This window comes from Zalophus californianus, chromosome 7 (genome assembly GCF_009762305.2).
Source record: "Zalophus californianus isolate mZalCal1 chromosome 7, mZalCal1.pri.v2, whole genome shotgun sequence".
In the NCBI taxonomy this organism is placed as follows: domain Eukaryota; kingdom Metazoa; phylum Chordata; class Mammalia; order Carnivora; family Otariidae; genus Zalophus; species Zalophus californianus.
Window position 1 is genome coordinate 127,997,370 of NC_045601.1, and position 6,339 is coordinate 128,003,708.

A 6,339-nucleotide genomic window follows, 5' to 3' on the forward strand; every position below is an offset into this window, starting at 1 on the left:
TGTTCTCCCTCTTCCCTTGTCACTAGCTACTTTTGACCAGGAACCATTATTCCCAAGTAACATTTTGCCTGGGGAACTATTTCTCCCTCTCCACATCAAGAGGCAGCAACAAAGAGAGGAAAAATTCAGATGCATTTAAGAAACAGTTCTCCCCCAAAGAGTATCCTCATCCGAACTGCTGGCTTCCCAGTGGCTAATGTTGTTTTTGGCTGGGCTCTGAACAGCTTTTGCTTCCCTCATTCAGACCATTGATGTCCAGCCACTTTGAGTAACTCATTCTTCCCTATGATCACCCTCCCACATACATGTTTGCACGTGGTACCTTTTGCCTTTTGTTTTCTCACTCCCGTGTGTGCGTGTCCTAGCCTATCGATGGTTCAAATCTTAGCTCACATGTCATCTCCATTGTGATGTCCATAACAGAAACCATCTTCCCTTTTCATAGGTTCCACAGCCTTAGAGAGCCATTGATTTTAAGATGACATCATGGGACATTGTGTTCTCAACTCAAAAGAGGCAAGAGGAGGCCTTGTCCAAGCTGAGTGCAGAGAGACACCTTTTTGCAAAAATAGGTAACTTTGCCAGTTGTCTCCTAAGTCGATTTGGTTCCTATAATCATGTAATTAAAAGAGTTAGGAGAGATTTCTGATCCCTTCTCATACTCTGGCTTTCCAAGATTTCAGTGTCATCAATCTGTTAGGAAAAAGCAAGTTATAGCAAGTGTATATTTCAGTGGAGTGGGTTTCTGTCCAGTAAAGTTTAGAAAGAGAAATGTTTTAGAATGCAACTACCCTCCCAGCCTTTCCTAGATGAGAACCAGCTAGTTCCACGATGGACATCATCTCTCTCTAAATTTCCGTAGTGTATTTTAGATACATCTTTGATGGTGTTTTTCATTTTTGTATCTTACATATTCCACATTCTTCTGTCCATCTTCTGTCCACGTGTGTCTTTGACAGTCTCTCAGTCTCTGTTTTGAGTTTCTTTTCCTCTATTCTCGACAACAGTTGGAATTTCCCTGCGCTGAGTCCTGAGTCCCCACTTTGTCTCATTCCACACTTCCTTTTGCAGCAATCTTACCCTGGCCCTTAACTTCAATTAATGCCTATAAATGACAACATCCAAATTTATATCTTCATTCCAGACTCTTTTATGTTCAGACCAATATATCTTACTGCTGGCATGACATCTCCACTTGAATATTTCAAATTTAACAACTTGAACACTTGACAGTTCCTTCAGGATTTACTGCAACTCTAGTGATCACACCTCAGCTAAGGACACCACTACTTACCCAGTGTCTCATGCCAGAAACCTGAGAATTGTTTCTCAATCAATTTGTGTGAACTCCTGTAGACTCTATATCCTAAAATGTATCTTGAATCCCTATCTTCATCTCCATGGTCAAAATTATAATCTCCCGCTTATTCAGAAAAGCCTTGTTCCATTACTCAATATAAAAACAGACTTCCCACTCATATGTATTACAGGAAATTTACTTTTCCTTCATAGAATTTATCCTTCTCTATTAGCTGTATGTTACCTGTGTGATCATGGGCATCTTTCATCTTCATCATTATCTGTAAGCTCTGCGAAAACAGATCTTGTGTCGGCTTTGCTCACCTTTGAATCCCAAGCTCCAGCCTAGCACTCACAATAAACACTTGTTGAAGGAAAGAATAAATGAAGCTTCCAGGAAATATTCCATATTTGTATTTGCCTATCCGTAAATAGACCTGGCCTCAAAACCTGTGTGCCACAGAGAGGATAGGTAGATAAAATAGATAAAAATCTAATTGCCAAATGTGCGGGAAAACAATAATGTATTTATAAGGTTAATTGTGCATGACCATCTCTGCTTAGTAACCTATATGGAATGGTTTTGAGCTTTAGGGTATCTTTTCCTTAGTTAAATAATATGTAATGAAATCCATTGTTTATTAGTCAATTTGTAGTCTATGATTCCCTACCTTCTTATTCTTTTTTTTTAATGTTGGAATTCAATTCTTTATATAAAGTCCCTTGTAAAAATATGGAACGCTTCACGAATTTGCGTGTCATCCTTGCGCAGGGCCCATGCTAATCTTCTCTATATCGTTCCAATTTTAGGATATGTGCTGCCGAAGTGAGCACCCCTACATTATTATTCTTATAAGTAGGGAGATGATAATTCAAAAAGACAGCTGGAGTTCAGAAAAATCTCACAAAAGCAGAGCATCGTATAATGGTGAGTTGTTTTCTGCTTTAAATTTTGTAGGTGACATATAATTCCTGCCCTTTTGCTTTCCCAGTATTTGGCTCGGAAGGTGCTGCCACTTACAATCCTTGCTCCTCTGGGTGGGTGCAAGATATATCTTTCCTGGAGATCATCATCCAATGGCAATGCCCTCGGAGAAGTATGTTATCCGTGCTTTCTGGACACTGAGATTCCCATCCTGATTTTTCAGTTTTCCTCTAATTCTGAAAACTAGAAGGAACCATTCATATATATCTATATATACATATGCATATATATTTATGTATATCTGTTTGTTGCTAAATATAGGCGGAGTTAATTTCTATATTTACAACCAAGGAATCTGGCAATCAATTGTACTGCCGTTGGAGGATATACGTAATAAACACCTCATAGATAAAATCTCTGCTTACGCGGAGTTAATGACTAACTGAACACAGCCTAGGTTTTTGTTTTTTTTTTTTAAGAGAGACTGATAAAAAATAAACTGGGATGAAAAAATAAACTGGGATGAAGATGATAGGAGAAAATAGCTAACATAACTAAGGAAAAAAAACTGTTTCTAATTACCTTCACAGTGTCTAGCTACATCAAAAGGAGACAGATTTTATATTCATATTCATTTTTATTGAGTATCATGTGTCTGGAGTATTGTAAAGATTCATCCATGAGTACTTCTGCCCTCAAAGAACTTGACTCTAGTAGACTGGAAACTTACCCAAACACAAATAATTACAAGAAAGAAGAAGAAAAACATTTTACTGATATTCGATATTATAGTGTTTATAGCAACAATGGGAGATAGGTATTATTCTCCATTTTGCAGATGAAGATTATGAGGCTCAGGGAGTCTAAGTGACTTTTCTAAGGTCACAAGATCCTCCAATGATTGAGCCCAAATTCAAATATTGACGCTTGCTTTGTCCATGTCACAGTGAGATTTCCAAGTGCAATAAGTGAAAAAGTTTAAGGGTTAGGTGTGTGCAGAAAAATGAATTTCTTTCAACCATAGCAATGTCATAAGGCTTCAGGAGGGAGGTAGGAGCTGAGCTTCGAGCTTGGGAAGATTTTAATTTTCAAATATAGAAAAGAAGGATGATTCAGGTAGTGAGAAGAATATGGACACATAGGAGTTTAAACACGGATCAGTGAAAGCTATTGTTTGGAGTGACAGGTATTTTAAGGAAATATAGAGAAATATCTTAAGAAAGATAGTTTGAACTCAAATCTTGAAAAACCTCAAAAGTTGGCATAAAGAACTAACTCATCATTATTGCAAGTCTATCAGAACCTCTACTATTAAACAGAACCTCTATCAGTATTAAACTTAAAACTACTTTATACACCTATCCTGCATTTAGAATATCCAGCTAACTTAGGGTAGTCATGATTTATTTTGACAGCCACCTGCCTGTACAACCACATTTGGTTCAGATAAAACCTAGTGTTGGCTTGTTCATTCATTCCTTATATATTTGTTCATTCTTTAAACATACACAAATCACCTACTATTTAGCAGATATTCTCATAGATCCCATGGATATAATCGTAAGATATTCTCTCTAACCTCCATGAGTTGGGGAAACTATAGGCAAACTAACAATTGCAAGAGAATATGATAGATGCCGTAATAAAATGTGGCATGGGTACTATGGAAGCAACAATAAGATTAGACAATCACCTAATTATCTACTCCAGATGGCCAAACGGCCCAAATGAGTGATCAAAAGTCAGTTCTAAATATGACATTGACTTATCTTCTTAAATTGGACCCGTAGCCATTGGTGTTCCCTAGCGTTTTGGCTAAAATACAGTGATAAGCAGAATGGTAGATTCAATGAGGCACTGAAGGTATGTTGAGGTCAGGTTGCGAGGTCTTGGAAAATATGTCTATGTGGTCCTTGTGTAAACAATGCCATAAAAACTTGTTATCATGTGGGACTTAATCACTTAGACTTAAGTTCAGCCTGAAGCTCTTGTTAGAAAAGACATGTGAGGTTCCCATCATAGCACATCATGTTGCACTGTTCTCAAATGATGTTTCCTAACAGTTTCTTTTGCTAGATCCATACACTAATTTATTCTGAATTTGAGGAGTTTTGGTTTCAGCCTCTTTTAGGTACTAAGGAGAATAGTAAGTCCCATGGCTCACTTTTTTTTTTTTTTTTTTTTTACTTCTTAAGAGCTTTGGACATAGGTATCTGTATTTAAGACTCCCTATGCCTCAGTTTCCTGATCTTTACAATGGAGGTAATAACTCCTGCCTCATGGAGTTCTTCAAAGTAATACTGCCTACAGAGTACTTAGTTCCAAGCCTCACACATGTTAATATTTAATAAATATCAGGATGACAACAGAAGTGCAGATGTCCACTGAAAAAAATTCCATCCAAATACCTGGTGTTCAGTCTCAACTAAGCCTGCTACACAACTGGCTTGTCTTTCCCTTATTCCATGCCATCATATCCCCCATTCTCATCAGAACATCTTCTCAGTGTTTACCATTCCCCTCAAGCTCCAACTCAACCCCTACACCTCTCACTTTCAACAACCTTGGCACCAGAAAGGAGCTACTTAAGCTTCTGGTCCTCCCCGGCTGTAGACCACACCTGTGCCCGCCTGTACCAAATCTTTCCAGGCTCAGAGGAAGAGGAGCCCTTTCTACTCAAAGCTACCTTCTCCGTTTGTGCTCTGGTTTCCACTACTTCCTGATTTTGTAGCTCCTCGATGATTTACATTTCTCTTTCTTATAGCGCTTTCAGCCTATAAACATGCTAGGTTCTCTCCCTTTATGTATCTATAGCTTTCTTGTTTCAATCTGTCCATAGGAAATGTGCCATCTGTATATCATATACTCACACACTCACATACATACATACCTCCGTACATGCATAATTAGATAGATAGATGATAGACAGAAAAGTGAGTGGATGGATGGATGGATAGATGGATAAATAGATAGATTTAGATAGATTTTTATACCTAAACATATTTCCTTGAACCTAAAGCACAGTCTAGTTAGTTTTCCCTCTTCTTCAACCCACTCTAATCTGGTGTCAACCTCTGTGGCTCCTCTGGAAATAGCCGTGTCATTTGATGACTTTCTAATTGACAAATTCAATGAAAACTTTTCAGTTTTCATCTTACTTCATTACACCTACTCTTACTGTTTAAAAGTCATGATAACAGTAAAAGTCTTCACAGGTATGCAAGAGTTCCTAAGTTATATCACACAGCACAGTTAAATGATTAAGTATGTGGACTTTGGCATCCTAATGCCTGGAATCAAATCCCAGGTCTGTCACTTGATAGATTTGGGATTTTAGATGAGTTTAGATGAGTTTAGATGAGTTACTTAACTTCTCTGAGTCATAGCTTTCTTATCCATATGAGGTGGATAATAATAATAACTTACTCATAGGGTTGTTGTATAGACTAGTTGTTTAATACAGAAGAACAGCATCTGGCACATAAGAAGTGTTAAGTAAATATTGGTTATTATTGTTCATTTACTAGTTCTGCAAAAAGCTTACTCAAAGATACATAATATCATCTAGTCAATAGAGATACAATCAAAATAAAGAATTATAGATAGGAAGCTATATATACACATCCACATGTACCTATATATACACATATATATTTTTCTATTTTATAAATGAAAACTAAATAAAGAAACTAGAAAAACACAGTTAAGTATAATATTTTAATATTTATATTTTTACAAACTTTAAATATAAAAATAATCCTTGAAATACAAGATATATAATATGCTCTATTTGATAATCATTTAGGTCTAAAATTTCAGATTGTATCATCAGAAACTGCAAGTTCATGAGATGGTAAGATAAGGGGAACTAAAAAAATTCTTAATTTCTCATCTCACATGTTGGATAGATAACTAGAAATAAATGGATCCAAATATGAGTTTTGCAAAAATATGGTGCACTAATTCTATAAATGAAAAAGATATATGCCTTCCCTAATCATAGTGTAGTCCTTCTCAAATGAGATATATCAACATATATTTCTTTTCATATACAGATATGTCTCCCAGACGTCTCATAGTATCTTGTCCTTTTTTAAAACAGGGTCCCCAAAACT

General features: G+C 36.5%; 1 non-coding gene across 1 annotated transcript; it reads right to left on the reverse strand.

The window, feature by feature from the left end:
- Positions 1–2,026: 2,026 nt before the first annotated feature.
- Positions 2,027–2,133, reverse strand: LOC113928092. The gene has a single exon (XR_003521777.1). It is a non-coding gene; the product is annotated as a U6 spliceosomal RNA (small nuclear RNA).
- Positions 2,134–6,339: the final 4,206 nt, after the last annotated feature.